A 19528-nucleotide genomic window follows, 5' to 3' on the forward strand; every position below is an offset into this window, starting at 1 on the left:
ACAAAAGAAAAAAATAAAGAAGAATCTCTAATTCTCAGAGGTGTACTTTTCACATAAATTCTTATGACATTTGAGATCAATTAAGCAACTCCTCAATAATCTTATTCCCTCCAGATCAAGAAACCAGGTCTTGACAATGGAAGGAAATCTGAATGGTTCTCACTGTGCCAAAGACATTCCCCAAAACTCATGGTGATTGGCACATGCCTGCTTTCCTTCCACAGGGAAAAATGTCATTCCAGAATAAATTAAGTACAGAGCATACTTCCTTTACTTCTGTTTTATACGTTTTTTCTTGCATAAAATCTTGGCAGAAATTTTGCAAGATCACATAATCAAAGTATGTCAGATTCCCATGGCTTTTTATAAGTTTCAGCATTTAAGAACATGAACAATTTCCTGAGAGTATAGTAAGAGATGTCTTCTCAGTTCTGACTCTCAGCACAAGGACTGCCATAGAGTAACAGGAAAATCAACTGTCCAGAAGAAATGTTGAGTGATCTAGTCATGTCCCTGAAAGAGACAGGTGTAATTTCCTTCCCTGGATTTATCCAAAAGTAATGTGGTGGGAATTCAAGAAATCCTAGGATGTAGGGTACAATGCCTATTGAAGTAAGTGACTAGTTGATATATCCATTAATGCTAGTGTAGGTCACAACTCAGTAAGTAGCCCTGTTATTAACGAAACTGCCATTGTGAGCTATGGGGGACAGAAGGGTAATAATTACTAAATCATCAGAGATTTCTGTCAGGCATATGAACATTAGAATGCTCTAAAAAGATGACAACATGAACATGGAGCAACTAATGGATCCAGCTATCAAAAGGATAGATGATCTCTACCACCCTGGAGAGAAATGCAGAAAAATATAGTCAATAGCTGGCCAGGCATGATGGCACAGGCCTTTAATCCCAGCACTTGGGAGGCTGAGTTCAATGCCAGCCTGAAACTACACAGTGAACTACAATCTGGAATAGAGTGAGAACCTGCCTCAAGGAAAAAAAAAAAAAAAAAAAGAGTCAATAGTGCATTGTTCACTCAAATTTACAAGAAGGCCACTAAAACATACAAAGCTGTACCTATTTAACTTTGTGTATTTTCTTTAAAATAGCCATTAAGATGAGTTTCATCGTTAATGTTTAAAATGAAATCTGCATTACAAGAATCTTTCAATGAAGCTATGCCTCTCACCATGCCTTTCTCAGGGGGCAGTCAATGCTTCTCTAGCTTTATTGCTGTGTTTCTGTGTGGGGAGCATGTGCTCATATGTGAAGGCACACGTGGAAGACAGAGGTTGATGTGGGGTCTCTACTTAGTTTACTGAGGCAGGCTCTCTAATTTTAACCCAGAGCATTTATTTGGCTGGTCTAGCTAACCAGTTTGCCCTAGGATATCCAGCCTCTACCTAAAGAGCACTGGGATTACAGGTGGGCCATCATGCCTCCTCAACATTTATGTAGGTGCTGGCGATCTGAACTCCAGGACACACCTCACTCTTACCTGGAAAGTATGTTATCTGAGTCATCTTTGAGCTCCTAGATTTTTTAATTGACTGATAGTTATTGCAGAAAAAGAAAGCCTGATATCTTCTCATTTTCTATGAATAGTTCTTTTCTGTATTGTATACTCCAGGGCATTGTGGCAGTTAGATTTTCCCTCACCTGTGTCATGTAACTTCTAAAATTAAAATAGCTTAAAGAGCAAGTAGGAAGTCTTAAAATAATTTAATAAAGCTTGGCATTTACTTAGGTAAATCCTTTTACTATTCAGGCCTCTAAAAGTTTTATAGATCTGGGGTTATACTCCAGATCTCTATATGTCCTGTACATACTTTATGACCAAGAGGAACACTAAATGCAGAACTCTGTCAGTACTGTAGAAAGCAAAAGTACTATCATTATCATCAATATACCATAGAACACAACTAGCTTTGAACTTAAAGAATATATATATCACTTCTCACATGTGTAAAGTGTGCTATTAGAACCTTAGTAGGTATCTCAGTCTCCTTCACCTTAGTGCTCTGTGCCTATGTCTGATACTGACATCCCCTCCAAGTTTAAAGATACATTTATTTTCCCTTCCTTTCCTGCTTCCCCTCCCTCCCTCCCTCCCCCCCCCCCTCTTATCTCTATGTCTTTCTTAATTATTGAAGGAAGATCGTGCTAAGTAACCATTGACTGGTTGGTTCCTGCCCTGTATCCCAAGTTGGCCTCAAACTCCTCTCAGTCTGCTATATCAGCCTCTCAAGGTCCTTGTATTAGAGACATACAGTATAAGACCTGAGTATTTTGTCCTCTTCCAAAGGGAAGCAAGTGCATCTTAATATCCAAGTGTGTGACATCTCACTTCACCTCCTCAGAGACACTATTTTTATGCACTATTATTATCTACTATTGATACTTACTAGTCAGCCAATGAAGGACTTTGGTCAGTAGCTCAGCTTCTATTAGAGTGGAAACAAGATGAAATGGTCTTTTCCATGAAGACAAGAGAGTGAAGATTGATAATGAATGGTCATTGATCAGCATGTTGGTTTAATATAGGAAAAGATGTAGCTCTACCCTTCAAGAGTTATGAACTATACTTGAAAGAATAAGTATAACACAGCACAGAGTATAAGAACTCATGTTTATGAGTGGACTTGGCTGACACAAAAGACATGGTAATAGAGGTAGGCAAAGGTAAAGAGAGGGTATCTGTGAAGAGGAATTCCATCAGAATTCACTGGGCTTTGTGTGAAGCCTGACAAGGGCAGGTGATGCAGCTGGACATGGGGAAGTCAGGATGGAAGTGAGGATGTTCAGCTGTACAAAGCAGGTGGACTGTGTGAGGAACAGTGGGATAATGAGAGGTCTTGACATCTTGTCAAAGGAATTCAGCCTCAGTGAAGTGGGAAGTAAAAAGCGATCCACTAGAGATTTAGAGCTGGGGGTAGCCTGATAATATGAAACAGCCAAAGATACAAACTAGTAACCAGACAGACATTTCCTCCCAGGTGTAACAAACAAACTGAGGGATTAGTTCAGATATGGCAGGATGAGTATTTCCAGATTCTTTGAAGTATAGCCAAGATTTCTGATGCATAGCCCTCCATACTCTGCATCTAGTTAAGGCAGATGTCCAACTCCCAGTGGTTCTTTGAGCAGCAAGTTTTTTAAGAGAAAGTTGTGGACACTTAAATAATCAGGACTACAAGCAGCATTGAACTGGTGAAAATTTACAGAAATGCTTCTCTTCACAGTTTTGGATAATTACTCCAAGGGAAATGGACTTCTGTTTTTGTGAAAACCTTATTTCTTAAAAATATAGACTTGGAAACCAGTGCATCCAGGTTTAAACCTCAGCTCGCCCACTCAGCACCTGTAGCAGACAGCTTCAGGTTCACTGAGATGAACTTCCAGACCAGGCACAGTTATGGAGGAAGGAATATTAATTGAAGCCTACAGATCCAGGGGAAGTTCCACAAATGGCTGAAGAAGCTGGCCTGCCTTCATAGGACCAAACACACAGAGAGAAGCACAAGCCAAAAAGCCAAAAGCCACAGCACACTTCAGGAATTCCAGCTAGGCACACTTTGCATATCTTTCGACTGAAATTTGAAACCCAGCACCACACCTTAAGATCTACCCAGTGACATTGCCTCCACCCAGGAGGCTGCAAATGCAAACTACAAACAAAAAAAACTGAATATATTGGGGGCCATCTATTCTATTCAAACCACCACAGCACCTGTGTGACATTAGATCCATTGATTATCTTGCTGTGTCTTAATGTCCCATTTACAAAATTAGGATGATTTTAGTACATACTTTATGGCACAAAAAAAATTGAGCTCATAGTTGTACATCACTTAAAACAAAAGGAGTTAAGGGTGCTGAATGTCCTATATCTGTTTATAATCAATAGCAGAATAAACAATAAACAATAGCCAAATAAACAGTACAGAAGAAGCAGTTTTCCTAAACATTCCATTTTGATCAATATCTTTTTGACCTACTGATAAGATGCAAATATTTTCAGTATTTTATAATATTAATCACAGCAATGTATTTCCATGTAGATGAATAGAAGAAATACTGTGTATTTTGTTCCCTATAAACAGTTGGTAATGACTGAAGATATTTTGGATTGTCCATATTGCAATGGGGGTTAGAGGGAGCTGTTACCATATAGTGACTAGACAAAGGATGTTTGTAAACATCCTACAATACTTAGGGCAACACCAGTATAAAAAAGAATCACCCCATCCAAAATACTGACACTCAGAAACTCTGGATTTTGATACACACTTGTTGCTCTTTATGAACCACAGGTTTTCATGAGAAACATCACAGTGGAATGAAAACAAAAGATGTTCCCAATCCATCCACAAACACACATCACATGCTCAGTGTATTTCTGTGCAAACTGATCATGGCAGATTTTAAATCAAGTTGTAGTGACCAAGGAAAGAAAATGGGGAGGTGAGTTTTATCTTTAACTCAATATGAAGTTGGACACTAAATGGCATCCCTATATTCACTTCCTTAATCAAATGGAGTGTTTTATAAGCAAGGGCCAAGTGCTTTGAGGAACCAAGCGCATCATTTCAGAAATTACTGGGGAGCCTCCTCCAATGGTGTGGGAGTTTGACTGTGAACATACCTTGAGATCACAGGTGACCCAGCCAACACAGGAAAGAAGAAAGCAGTGAAACTGCAGCTCTCAAAAGTGCTTCCTAGAAACAAGCAAGCGAAGTTGAACTTGACAATTAAACAGGATTTTTATGCATGAGTTGAAAGGCACTTTCCTGGGTTGACACAAGGTTGGCAGAAGTAAAGTGGGCAAATCTATGTTTCCAGAAGACAGTGAGGATTTTTCTTAGAGGGAGGTGACTTCAAGGTACAGAAGCAGGGAAGGTTGGTGAGAGCTGAAAGCAAGCTTGCATAAGGATGAATCCAGTGAAGGTAGGTAGGTTCCTCACTGAAGGTGGAGATGAAATATATGTTCAAAGCATTCATGCATAAAAACAGGTGTTTACATGCTGGGCTGTGTCAGCATGAGGGCAGACATCACTAAAGAAAGTACGGGAGTAGGACACAAGGGTAGGAAACTAGTACAAGGGAAGAAAAGTATTTTCTGTCCTGGATACCAGTGCATGGAGCACAGGCTGCATGATCAGTTGTGATTCCTGGTAAAGGTGCTGTTTAACCTAGCAACAGTTTAAAGCTTACACACATTCACTCACCAAGATGTGTTACCACCAGATGCCATGTGCCCAGCCTTAGCTTGGGGTGGATATTCATGCTTACTTAGCTATCTAGTTTTCTCTTCTTCTTCCTTTTTTTTTGTTGCTAAATTATACATGTAAATCAATATGCATCTAGCATTTACATACCAAATGCAAATGGTGTGACTGTCGCTTGTGCTCCTATTCCATATTTGTTCCCTGCAGAATGAGTAACAGATGTACTTCTAGTGAATTGTGCTAGGCCTTTGCCCTTCTTGCTTTCCAGAAAGTCATCATGGACTAAGTAGAGACAAGATTTCTCCATGTTACTTCAAGCAGCCAACCAGTGAGACCTTACCACAAAATCTACCAGGAATTCACAATCAGACAGCTGGTATAAATCAAGTAGTCACGGCCATTACCAGAGCTTAGTGGACCATAGTAGCCACTGAAAACTAGCTAATGAATTCCTCAGTTGGAATTGTTACTAGTGAAAAGAAACTTAAACCTTTTGGAAATGAGAAATCCAAATGGTCTTCAGGGCCACACATGCCTCACTGGCTGCCATCCTCTGATGCACATGTACTGGCTGTCAAAGTGTATGACTCAGGTCTGGTTATGATTTGAACATGAAATGTCCTCCACAGGACCCTGTGTTAAATGTATGGTCCCCAGCTGGTGGTGCTCTTTTGGAAAGTTCTGGAAACTTTGGGAGGTGGTGCTCAGGTAGGTCACTTTGTCATTTGAGGTTTTCTTATCCTTGGCCCTCTATTCTTCTTCCCTTTCTCTCCTCTGTCTCCTCCTCTTCTTCTTTTTCCTCCTCCTGCTCCTTTTTTTCTCTGTTTCTCCATCTATCTCTGCCTCTTTGTGTATCAATTTACTCCCTTTCCATCTGTCTCCCTCGGTGTCTATTCCTTCCCTTCTTACCTCCTTCTCCCGCTCTCCTTTTCCCCTCCCCTCAGTCCTGTCTATCACAAAATGAATAATTCTCCTCCAGTCCATTCTCCTGCTATGATTATGCTCAGGGCAAGCACTTGGAACCAAGTCACCAAGGACTGAATTCCATGAAACCAATAGTCAAAAATAGTAATTCCTTCCTTTACATTGTTCTTTAGGAAGGGAGTTGTGGGGGGGGGGGGTTAGTCATGGTAATAAGGAAGTGATTGATACAGGTTTTTGCCACATCAATTCCACGATATCACAAGGTCTTGGTGAAGGACAAGTCCTGGAATTCATATAGGTCACCAATATTTATTTGTAATCTTGAATTCCTTTTCCTTAGCTGATCCACAATCTTTCAGGACCCACACCCCTACTGGCCTTTCTGGGCAGGGCATAGCTGACCTCTCTCCTCTCTCTCCTTCTAGACAATCCATATGGACATGTTGACTCTCAGGACACATGGTTCATTCACTGCTCCCAGAAACTCTCCCTGGGAAACCCTGCTTCATCATTCATGAACAGAATTAAATTGACACCAAAACATGATTTCTGGAGATAGTTTGGAGCAGGAAAGAATATTAGCTTCCTTCACTACTCTCATCTAATTCCACCTCTAAAATTCCACTCTGCTGTTTCTGACATTGTCTTTCTTCATATAAAATAATTTCTACTATTAACTGCACAAAATGAGCAAGATTAATTCTGAGGGTTTTTAAAACTAAATTTGAGTTTCATTCTTTTTACTAAATCTTATTCTTTTTTTTTCTTGCTAGTTCAGTACAGTTTCCTATTAAGAGCTATCAAATTCAATCAAGATACTCAATTCTTACATTTCAACTTCTCTGAAATCCTGTTCTTCTCTCCTTCCCAATGAACTTTTCTAAGTACATGCATAGAGTTGTCACTCAACCTTAGTTACATCAAATGGATGCATTTCAAGTCTCTCATATCTAAGACAGGAGCAATAAGACCTTAATCATTTCCAAATGGAAACAAAGTTTTCTGATCATTGACAGCTGTGCTGTGTCAGCATGTAGCTTCTCTTGTCATCCCATCCAACAGAGGGAACGATTCTCTGTATGTTTGGAGACCCATTTCCACTCTTCATGTACTAAAGGAGTACTCTGGAAACCCATTTAGATTTGAAATGCAGCAGTTAATTTCAAAGACTGAAACATTTTATAAATCTTTCTCCTACCTTTAAGAATGAGAGTTAGTGATGAGCATATTCTAAAATAACTCGAGTCAATCGTATTTAATAAACTTCATATATATCCATATGCACATATATCAGTGTGTGTGTGTGTGTGTGTGCAGATGCAAAAAAGAGAAAGTATACCAATGTATACTTTAATGGAAGAAATTATGAGATGATGTTATCTACTGGCTTGTTTAAAATGCTATCCCTTCCTGTTTCACATGCTGGTTCATAATTTTAAATTACATATACTTCCCCAACTCTCCTTTTCAGAGTTTTCTTTCTTCCTTTCATTTGTCTTGTAACCCAAGTGTCATGATTCTTTGAGAACTAACAGAGATTCACATTTTCACATATATGCACACATGCACAAAAATCATTCTCTCGAGCTACCTCATTTTAGATTTTATGTTTAAAATATTTTTAATTTATTTGTAACAGATAGAGGGGGAGAAAGAGAAAGAGAGTCTAGGCATGTCATGGCCTTTTGGCACTGTAAACAAGCTCTGGATGAATGCACTACTCTGTGTTTCTGGTCTGTTTTCATACACCTTCATTCATTGTGTCTAATATCCTAAAGAGCTCAAGAAATGTTCATCTGCCTATCAGTGTTGGATGTTAGCATGGAGTGGAGGTATCTGTGTATTGTGTTATGCATGTATAGTTGTTTATCTATCATCCATAAAAATGTAGGTAGAACAGAGTATTCACTTCCCCAAAGACCTTGCCATATACCTCCTTTGCACCTGGCCATTCATACAGAGTGCAAGCCCAGCAAGCCTGGGAAGCTCGTGGTCTGTAGCTTCTATTTAACAATGATCACAAGGGTCTGTTGACATCCCTTATCTTTGGTAATTTCTCATTTGTTCATGTGACTCCCAATTTGGACTGTAAGCTTCGCAGGTACAGGGGATTGGTGACCAGGACACACAAAAGTTGATATGCAGACTTTGACTCATGGTCACCTTTGCAATGAAACCAACGTGACACACATCACTAAAAGGACAATGTCACCTAAGTCATCAAATCAGCCATTGAGTAAGTGCCTCAAGGATCCTTCAGACACTCACCATCGTGGGCTCCAACTGCAAAGCTCCACTTCACAGAGGAAAGCAGTGTGAAATGACTCCCTAGGTGGAAGTTAGTAGCAGCGCTGGATCCTAGAATGATCTCTGATGTCCTCTCCCACTGTCTTCCCTGTAAGCCATTCTCAGCCTTCAGGCAACAGTATCTGAGGCAGAATATCAATGTCCTTATTGGAGAGTTTTTGATTTAGCCAGGAAATAGGAACTTGAGCTCTATCAATATAATTTCTTATTTTTTTCTTGTGGTGTTTTTTTTTTTTTTTTTTCTGAAACCATCTGTAGACCTATAATCTCCCACACTGCTTGTCCACAGTTGCTCTGTTCTCCACAGGAGGGGATCATCAGTGGAACAGCTGCCAGAAATTAAGAGTGATCTTCACAACATGCCTCCTCTGAGATGGGTCTCAGAGCTGCTGTCCCAGCCTCTCCCTCCCCTCAGAGTTCCCCATGCACTTTTCCCTGCACACCAGAGGGTTGCTCCCCAATGAGTCTGTGTGCAGCTAGTTGTTTCCCTCCCCTCCTCCTTCTTTATTTCATCTGCTATCTCCCCTCAAGCCCACAGTTGTGTTCAAAGGCAACATATCCTCTCCAGTCTGTCTTTTCATCCCTCTTCTTCTCCATGCCTTTGTAACATACTCCTCCCCCTGAGCAGAAGCCTTGTGACTATTTATTCTAAAACTTTGGGCCCTTCCTCACTGCCTAAGTAGCTTCCTTCCAGGTAATCTCTTTTAAATAATGAAATTAACTAGAATATCTGACTTTTTCTGACTTGCTTTGTTGCTTTATATTTCATCTAGTAAAAGCCATACTATTCTCTTTATTATTTGTAGTACATAGGGCCTTTTATTTGTAGTATGTTTTATCAAATCTATTTGGTTTATCAACCTAGAGGTTCATATCATAACCCTGTATTATAGTATAGTACTCAGAATGAAACCAGATTAAATTTTGACTCCTCATGCCTCAGGAATACTGTTTGCATTCCATTGCTATTTTCTGTAAAATATGCTATTGCAGCACAAACGTTCTGACATGAGCCAGAACTCTAGGCAAGATAAGATATGAAATTTAAAAGTTAAAGAGAAACCAAAAGTAAACTAGTGTCTTAGAGAGTAAAGAGAGACATTTGTTTTGTTTTCAAATTAGCCTTTGTAATACAAAAGGGTAAAAAGGTGAAACAACCATTTTTATGGTGGCCAGCACTGTCCACCCTGTCCTGTGCAGGGAATCCCAACCTCTGCCACTACTTGTTTGTGACTCACACCTCTGGCTCTGCCTGGGCTTCCACTTCTCAAATGACGTATTAGTCCCTCCTTCATTCCCTGATGCTACTCTCTCACATCTCTCTCTCTCTCTCTCTCTCTCTCTCTCTCTCTCTCTCTCTCTTTTCATTTCTCTCACTTCCTTTGTGACCTGTGGGGACTTTGTGGATAACTAAGTCCTAAGAAATTTCTTCACTCTTCCACCAGTCCTTACCTTTCCTCCCTAACAAGCCTCCTTGGCAATAGCTGCCAGCTCACAGGGAAGGCTGGTATCTGTGTCTTGCTGTACATAACACCCTGCTCAGAGAGGAGTACTGTGTGTGACTTGTTCTTCATCCTTGGCCTCATAAGTGTGTGGTCGTCTGTCTTTAGAAATGAGAGCTAAAACTAGGGAAATTCTGGCCTTAGACAGCTTACTGTCCAGCCAACAACAGGCTTGGCATAAAGAACACAGGGAAGAAAAAGTCACTGCATCTCTTGGGATCTGGTTTGTCTCCCAGTCCCACCTGAGCAGGAGGTGTGTGGCACTCCTTGGTGTAACAGTGCTGAGACATGGCAGATGTCTAGAAGATGGACCTAATGGAAAGGGACTTGGTCATGAGGACACACCACCCTCAGAAGGAATCGGGTCCCTTGCATGAACTAGGTTCAAACCTTCTGGGACTGTGTTACTCCCATCAGAACATGTTATGAGGGGGCGTTCAGCTTCTTCAGCTGACCCATCTCCTCTATGGATGTTCCTTCTATGCCCAACTGCTTGTTTGCCTGACAAGAAGCAACTTAAGGAAGGAAGGTTGGTTTTGGCTCATGGTTTAATTCTATCATGGTGGGGAAGTCATGGCTACGGCAGCAGAAGGCAGCTGGCTACATTGCATCCATCATCAGAAAATAGAGAGATGAATGTTCACTTTCTCATTTTTGCATTTTTATTCAGTCCAAGATCCCATCGCATACACTGATGCCACACACATTTAAGGTGGGTCATCCTCCTTCAGCTAAAGTTCTCTGGGAACATTCTTTGCAAATATGCCTCCTAGGTTATTCCAAATAGACTCAAGTTGACAGAGAAGACACATCATCACATCCACCACGTTGGTGTGGAGACACAGGGACCAATCTCTTTAAGCATTAATGCCATGCTCGTGGGACTAACCATGAGCCTAATAAAGCTCTCCACTTTACAAAGTTCTCAGCTTCAGTTATTTTGTCCCTGAGGCTCAAACATAGTCTGGGAAGCACGTCCTTTCATAAAAAGGAAAACCTGGTCCTCATTTTGGTGGATAGGGCAGAAATAGGATGGTAGGAACATTGTTTTCCACAGCCTGGAAAGCGAGTTGAATCCCGGAGCAGTGACCTCCACTGTAGCCTTCCCCTCCTATCACCTGGCAATCTCAAGGAAGCAGTGAAGTTCCAACAGCCAAGCACAATCAAAAGGAGGTTTGGGGGTTAATGAGTTTTGTTAGCATGTTACTTTAATTGCTGTCGTTATTTCTGTACATACGCCTAGAGGCTTGCAGTGAATGCATTTTATTATTAATATTAAGCATTTTGTACAGCACTTTCTGTTTGCAAAGTGCTTTAGAATCATTAATTAGTTATTCCTCCTGACACCCTGGCGAGGTGATCTAGGACTCATTCACTCCCCTGCTTGGTTATAAATGACAATCCCAAAGTGTTGAGGTTAAGTGACTTGGCCAAGGTCACCAGACCATTCCAAGAATGGTTAGGGTAAGAATTCCCCTGCCTCTCTTCAGCCCTGGGCTGATGATGCTAGAATCATTTGCTTCCCTGGACAGTGCTCATAAATGTTACAATAAATAAAGAAATAAAAACACAAGCACAAAAAGATGGTTCCTAGGTCTCGTCACTAAGGCCTAGGGACACGTCTGTCACCATGGCAGGAAGGAGAAATTGCTGAGAGGAGAGTAAACCTGAGCGCTAGTGATAACACAACCTTCTGCATGTTCATAGACAGCTTTAACGTGTCCTCCTGGAGACCCTGGCTGTCCTTGCTGCTGGCTCCTCTGAGTCCATTTCCTTGCACACTCCATCTTAACTCTGAAGAGCTTTACAGCCCAGAAGGGCTCCAAGTTGTATAATAACGTGCTGATGCCTGGAAGAGCACCGTGTCAATTTAATTTGAACCAATTTGACAAGTCTGATACACTTTCAGGACAGCAGCCCACCACGAGACATCCAGCTTCTCTTGTTAGGTTCTTACCCTCACCATTTCTCCTGGAGGTAATTACCTTAGATCAAGAGACCGATTGTAAACGTGTTATGTTTTGCTGACAGTACAAAGCTGGGCAGAAGCATGAGCTCCAGTTTGAGAAGCAAGGAAAATGTAACACAATGTACTTCCTTCTCTAAGCTGCTGTGCAGCAAATGAAATACAGTATTGACAAACACACATTAATGCCATTGGCTGGAGAGGGGCAGGCAGGAAAGTGCTGACCTGCAGAAGAGACATTTTCTAAAGGTGTCCCCGGGCCACTGCTGGAGAATCACAGCGGAGTCATTACAGCCATGATCCCCAGGGAGTTGTCTCTTTATTTCAAAATAATACTTCCACTTAGGAATGAGTGCCCCTGCCCACTTCCTTGCACACCTGCCTATGCCCACTCTCTAGTCCTCCTGCCAACTGGATTTCCTCCTAAGATATTTTCCAGGGATTAGTGATCCAAACTGGCATCCTGTAAGGAAATAGAAATTATTCTAAAAACAGGAGTTCTTGATTTAAATCTCCTTCTGGCAGATGTTTTTATAAAGAAAAACCTGTTTTGCCTCAATTTAAGCAGGACAAGCCCAGCCTTGATTTATGTACATTACTTTCAAAATCTTCCTTTCAGATGTGAGAAGGGGATCATGGATGTTCAGTTTGTAGCACATTTCTCACTTTCATTTTCATTATATTTCCAGAAAAATGTCACAGGACCAGATGGGCCACCTTCCTCCGCAAAGCCCAGAGTTAGCATTACTTTCAACAAGAAGGAAATTCCATGGAGGGCTTAGCACACACTTCGTAATGGTTCCGTTTTGGTCTGTTTACTTATTTAAAACCTTCTTCCCATGTGCCCAAAACAACACATACTAAGAATCTTTTCATGTACAAGTGCTTGGTAGTTGTGGCAGGTGACAGCTAGAAGACACACGAGAAGAAACATTTTGCTCTATTATCAGAGAACTCACAAGTGGGGTAAGAAAGAAAATATGGATTTAGAAATAGCAATTCTTGAGGCCAGGTGTTGTAGCACATAAATGAATTCCCATCATTGTGGAGGCTAAGGAAGAAGGTTGTATGGTGAGTTCAAGGCCAGCCTAGGCTCAAAGTGAGAGGTGTCTTGTCAAAAGGCAAAGAAGGGAGGGAGGGAGTAGCTCTGCACAGCTAAACTAGAGCTAGAGATGGGACCAATATGAACAGATGGACCACCAGCTTTACAGGAAGGTGGGGATTAATGAAAACAGTTCCCTGAGAACTCAGAAAGAAAGAAGTGGCTGACAAATGGTGCAGAAAGAGTAGGGCATACCTATACCTTCATATGCAAAGAAAAACCTATATATTTATTTCTAATGAAAAAACCTCAGATAGGGGTGGAGGCTTGGCAGCTAAGGCTCTTGCCTATGAAGCCTAAGGGCCAAGGTTTGATTTCCCAGTACACAGATAAGCCACATGCCCAAGGTGGCAAATATGCCTGGAATCCATTTGCAATGGCTAGAGGCCCTGGTTCTCTATCTGTTTGACTCACTCTCTCTCGCTCTCTCACTCTCAAATAAATAAATTAAATATTAAAAAAAAATCTCATCTAAGCTAAAATTGCTGACTAGTGCTCTTTGAGTTATATTTTATTGTCCTTGTGGTCTAGAGCTGTAAGAACTTGTTTAGCAGTTTGTGTGGACTCAAGATCTCAGGACAGGTCTATGTGTATTTTTAGTTACCTCAGCATAGGATGTTATTCCTACAAACAGAGAATCTGTATTGTTTTAGTGACTCCACTGCATACTGGCCAGTACCACAAAGCTCAATCTCCTAATGACCTGATGAACACCTGCTCACTCTCGGAGCATCTGGAGGACTGCCAGGTATGATTCTACCTGGTGAGCACCTGATCATCCCAAGGAGCTGCTGAGGATTGCCAGGTGTGACTCTACAAGGTGAGCACCTGGTCAGCCCAGGGAGATCCTGAGGACCACCAGGTGTGACTCTACCTGATGACCACCTCCCCTACAGAGCTCTTCAGGACTGTGAGAAGTGATTCCACCTGATGAGCACCTGCTCCTGCACAGAGCTCCTGAAGACTATCAGGTGCAATTCTACCTTATGAACACTTTCTCACCCACAGAGTTCCCAGACACTGCTAGAATTGATTCTTCTAGCTAAGAGTGCTTGCTTGTCCTCAGAGCCCCTGACAGGTAGAATGTTTCCTTGTCGCTTTTCGTGGTTCTTCTGATGGTCAGTGCAATGTAGAACCATGACAAAGGGGTTTCTCAGTGGCCAGTGCCTCACTGCTCAGATTCCATTTGCATTCCTAATGTGTGCCACAGTATCTCTGTGTATCTAGTTTAGACAAATGGGTAAGTTCTAGGTTTAGCAAGAGTCTTTGTCAAAGAATAAGGTGGAGGGCAATTACAGGAGACACCAGACATCAAACTCTGTCATCCATATAAAAAACACACAGACACCCACACTCCACACACACACACACACACACACACACACACACACACACACACACACTTAGGAATATACCATATGTGCATATGCACATAGACTATACAAACATTCCATTCACATGCCCCCATACACATATGAGCACACCATGCCTGTGCACATACTATTCAAACATTCACATGCCCCAACAATGTATAGTCACAGAAAACTTTTCATCCCTTAACTGACATCTTGTCATGGATTTGTACACCAGCAGACTGTTTTTAGTCTCTGTATCATTACTTGGTTTAATTAAAGTAGTTTAAAAGTGTCAAGACTATATTCTTGTAAGTATACATTAAGAATTTCCAATGATCATGTGTATAATAGGCATGAAGAAATATTGTGACAATAAGTGAGAAAAGTGGTGTAAGATTTGCAAATTATTGACTATATCAAAGAAATAAGAAATTTTATTAAAATACTGTTTAAGCATTCAAACTCAGTGTTGCCTACCAGAAGCCATAGATGAATGTACCAGTGAATGAACAACTAATACGTAATTAACATGTACTTAACATGTAGACCATACAAGTAAATTTTTGGACTAAGGCCACTGCCTCTCCGTCTCTGCTATCAAACATATCCACACTATTACCCTGCCTCACAGAAACTCCCTTCAAGAATAAAGTTCTTTTAGCACAAAGTTCTGCTATGATTCATGTGGGACTTTGTAAAATTCTGTCACAAGGAATTTCTAATCCATGGGATCCATAAATGATGTTTATGACCAAATTCATTAAGAAATTAGTCTCAGAGAAGGATTTACCATAGCACTTACCTTTTATACCAAACACATGAGAGAGATTCAAGATGTCCTCACAGAGTGCCTGTATAGGGAACAGAGCACTGAAATTCCCAAATCTAATTGAACTTAGTGCAACACACCCTAACCAAACTTCTATAATATATACAGCACAATCCCTCATGCTGACAAATATAAGAAAAAGTATGGAACTCTTGGCAAAGAGTTTGGAGGGGGGAAATTTCAGCTTATTTAAGAATAAAGAACTTGTATACAGTTAGCAGATAAAGAAGCATGTGAAGGCTGGAGAGATGGCTTAGCAGTTAAGCACTTGCCTGTGAAGCCTAAGGACTCTGGTTTGTGGCTCAATTCCCCAGGGCCCACATTAGCCAGATGCACAAGTGGGCACACACGTCTGGAGTTCATTTGCCGTGGCTGCAAGCTCTGGCATGCCCATTCTATCTCTCTCTTTCTCTTTCTCTCTGTCACTTTCAAATAAATAAATAAAAATAAACAAAAAAATAAAAAAAGAAGCATGTGAACTTTGAAAATGTGGTGATGTGTGTGCCGAGTATATGACAGCATCAAGAAAGAGGACATCAGAGAGTACCTATTTAGTGGGTGAGCCCCTGCCTAAACCTTCATTGTAGAGAGAGGCCACCATGTAAGGATGCACGAATGCTTTTCCACTTTTGGACCAGCAAAATTGTGATCATGACTGGAATATGCATAGAGCAAGAAGTGTATCAGTTCCTTGTCACAGAGGGTGGAAGGGAAGCTGGAACAGAAGTTTCATGTGTTAGATTTACATAGCCGCTCCACACACCTTCATATGTAGGTTGACAAGATGTCTGTCCCTATTCACAGGAGGAAAAATGAGTTTCAACAGCACATTCACAGGACTGGCCAGAGATACCTGGAGATTCTCATTGAAATATTTCTCATCAAGAGGACATTAGGACCAGGGAGAGGGGTACAATGGCCAATAGAAGGTCTTATTGAAATAAGTGCAGCAAAATAATTTCCCAGATTGCCAATGGCTATTAAAATAGCCCATGAGGGTCTGTGGTTATTACTTTAACAATTAGTTAATTTTAACAGCAGGGAGGCCATTAGCTGACCAACCCTCTCTTTGACCCAGCACATCCTAGCCAATAAGCTGTGACTGGGGTAATAAAAATGAGATTGTGCCTACACAATAAAATATTTAGACTTATTATGTTGGGGGAAATAGACTTCACTTAAAGTTACAGAGCACCACATTTTTCTCTATTTCTGTTTCCAAAGCTGATGGGCCTAATCATTTCCTCAAGTAGAAATGGCACTAGCAGAGCAAATACAGTGGGGAAGACTGAGAGGAAAACAAAATTAATTAAATCAAAATGGAAGTACACAATATACTTTATGTGCCGTGGTAAGGAGATATACTTTGGTTTTGTTTCTAAAAGGGAAACAGGATATGTATAACATAAATATCAGATCAGTATAATTTATAAAGAATATCAGAATTAATGGAGTAAACATAACTTTATCTGTGCATAGTATCTATGGCTAATTTCTTTACCCATAAATGCCACCCAGACTTAAGTGAATTACAAATTTAAATTTAATTGCTGAAATGCATGAAAGTAACTTAAACATTCTATGTGCAAGTTAGTGTAAATATTGGGAAAAAACCCTCGGAAAATGGAAATGAGTGTACAAAAATTTTGCACCAAAAACGTAAACATTTTTATTGCTATATTATCTTAATGGAGGTTTGTTTTTCTACACCTACTGGTAAGTGTAATGTGAATTTGAGATTCATCTTAAGATGGGTGCTCTGAGTTCTGTTTCCTTAATATACTGCTTGCTGTGCAAACATGAAGATATAGCTAAAACCAGCCTTCTGCACACATGGCCTATGCTTCAGCACCCTCTTCCTATTCTCACTTACAATGTTTCCCACATTCTCTCCTACCCAAACATGACTTAAACATTAAAACATTGCAGAAGAGGGAATGGGAAGATTGTAAGAGCCACTGGGTGGGAATGAGTGTCTGAAGACATTGTTCTCCCCAACAGTGACTGACTGCCCTTGATTTCCCTCTTCATTCATCATTTGACTTGAGTATGACCTTAGACCACAAGTTCTGTTGCTGAGGTAAACGTGCTAATGGTATAGGTTTGGATTTAGAATGACAGGCCTGTCAGTAGTAATGCTGTAGTGACTCCCTGTGAGTGTGTTGCAATAATGGCAAGGCCAGCCCCGAATGAGTACAGGGCTGAGAACCCAACCTGTGACTTACTTTTTTTTTTTTTTTAATCTTATTTGGGTTCCTAATGTTCATTTGCACAATATTGCACCCTTACTGAAATTTTGTCAGCTTGTGATAAGAAGCTTAACTTTCTGCCCATAATATTATTTATTTTGTCACTCTAGTTTGAGTTTAGCCAATAAGTCCTACATACTTCCTTCCTTAGTCCACATCAGACTCTGTCCTTTCCTGGATTGATGGGGTTTTCTTGTCTTTTTGTACTAAGGCTGGGCCCTTAGGTCTCACCCCTGCTAGCTAAGCACTACACCACTAACCTACATCCACAGCCATCTGTTTTTCTAGTTATTTCAGCAAAGTTATGAAACTATTTTGTGTCCTCTGCATTCAGTACTTCTTTGCTAGGTTCAAATCTGTATATCCTCAAGTAATAGGATGTATAAAAGCCACTTCAATATTGATATTTATTTATTCAGATCAACCTTTCAGAAGAGCTATGATGTGACAAGAAGCTCTTGTTGCAGCCATTATTCATGGGTACTTCTCAAAAAGGAAACAACAAAAAATCCATTCACATTTTCAGTTGGGTGGCAACAGGACATACAGTCCAAGCAGTCCAACACTGCTGTGCTGGATAGAAAGCCTTGGTATCTTATTCTCTTGACAGATTCTTAAAATTTATGTCATATATTTAAAAAATTAGAAAACAAGTAAATATTTAAATAATATGGAAGAAAACTGCTCTGAAGAGATGATTGAGTGGGTCACATGCTTACCACACCAGCATGAGAACCAAAGAAGAAACCCTCTAAGACACATCATAGTTGAAACTCTTAACAACAAAAACAGAGAGTGTTAAAAGCAGAGAGAAGGATACAACTCAAAGCATACAAAGGCAATTCCATCAGAATTATACGAGATTTCTCAGTGGAAACCCTGAAAGCCAGAAGGGTCTGGAATGGAGCACTTCAAAGTCTAAAAAGCTATGGTTTCCAACCAAAGCTACTCTACCCAACAAAAGTATCCCTTATAATAGATTTTAAAAAGAAAACTTTCCATGAAAAAGTCTATAATTACATAACACAAAACCAAACCTACAGAGAATACTTCAGGGAATATTCTACACAATATAGTCTAACAACTAATCTGAAGAGACAATAAGAAGATTACAATAACCAAAATATACCAGGCTCAAAATAGTACAAAATACAAGAAAGCACCAAGCCCCATAAAACACCTCATAGTGTCAAGGATTAATTCAAACCTCACAGGAATAACCTTAAATATTAATGGTCTTAACACACCCAACAAAAGACAGAGATTATCAAGGTGGATCAAAAAAACTAGGCCCTTTTATCTGCTGTCATGAAGAAACCCATCTTACCACTAAAGATCTACACCTCCTCAGGATGAAAAGTTGGAAAATTATATTCTAAGCAAATAGAAATAAGAAACAAGTGGGTATTGCTATATTAATACCTGGTAAAATAGACTTCAAACCAAAAGTATTCAAAAAGGACAAAGACCACTTCTTACTCATCAAGGGAATGGTCCAAGATGAGAATATCACAATCATAAATCTATATGCACCAAACACAGATGAACCAGTTTGTGAAACAAAATCTACTCAACAATAAAACAGAAAGAAATACCAACACCATCATAGTCAGAAACTTCAGTGCTCCACGATCATCAATAGACAGATCATTCAAGCAAAAAATCAATAGGGAAATAATAGAGCTCAACAACATCATAGATTAACTAGACCTAACTGATATCTACAGAACTTTCTATGCCAACTCTACAGAATACACATTCTTCTCTGAAGCCCATGGAACCTTCTCCAAAATTGACTATATATTAGGCCATACAGCATGCCTTTATAAAGTCATGAAAACTGAAGAAACTTCCTGCATCATGTCAGATCACAATGCTTTAAAACTGGAAATTAATAAGAGACATCAAGAACTCCACCAGCTGCTGGACACTAAATAGCACACTTTTAAACAATGAATGGATCATGGAATAAAAAAAATTGTATAATTCCTAGAATTGAATGAGAATGAAAATACAACCTACCAAAATTTATGGGACGCAATGAAAGTAGTCCTAAGGGGAAA

Source organism: Jaculus jaculus, chromosome 15 (genome assembly GCF_020740685.1).
Source record: "Jaculus jaculus isolate mJacJac1 chromosome 15, mJacJac1.mat.Y.cur, whole genome shotgun sequence".
Classification (NCBI taxonomy): Eukaryota; Metazoa; Chordata; class Mammalia; order Rodentia; family Dipodidae; genus Jaculus; species Jaculus jaculus.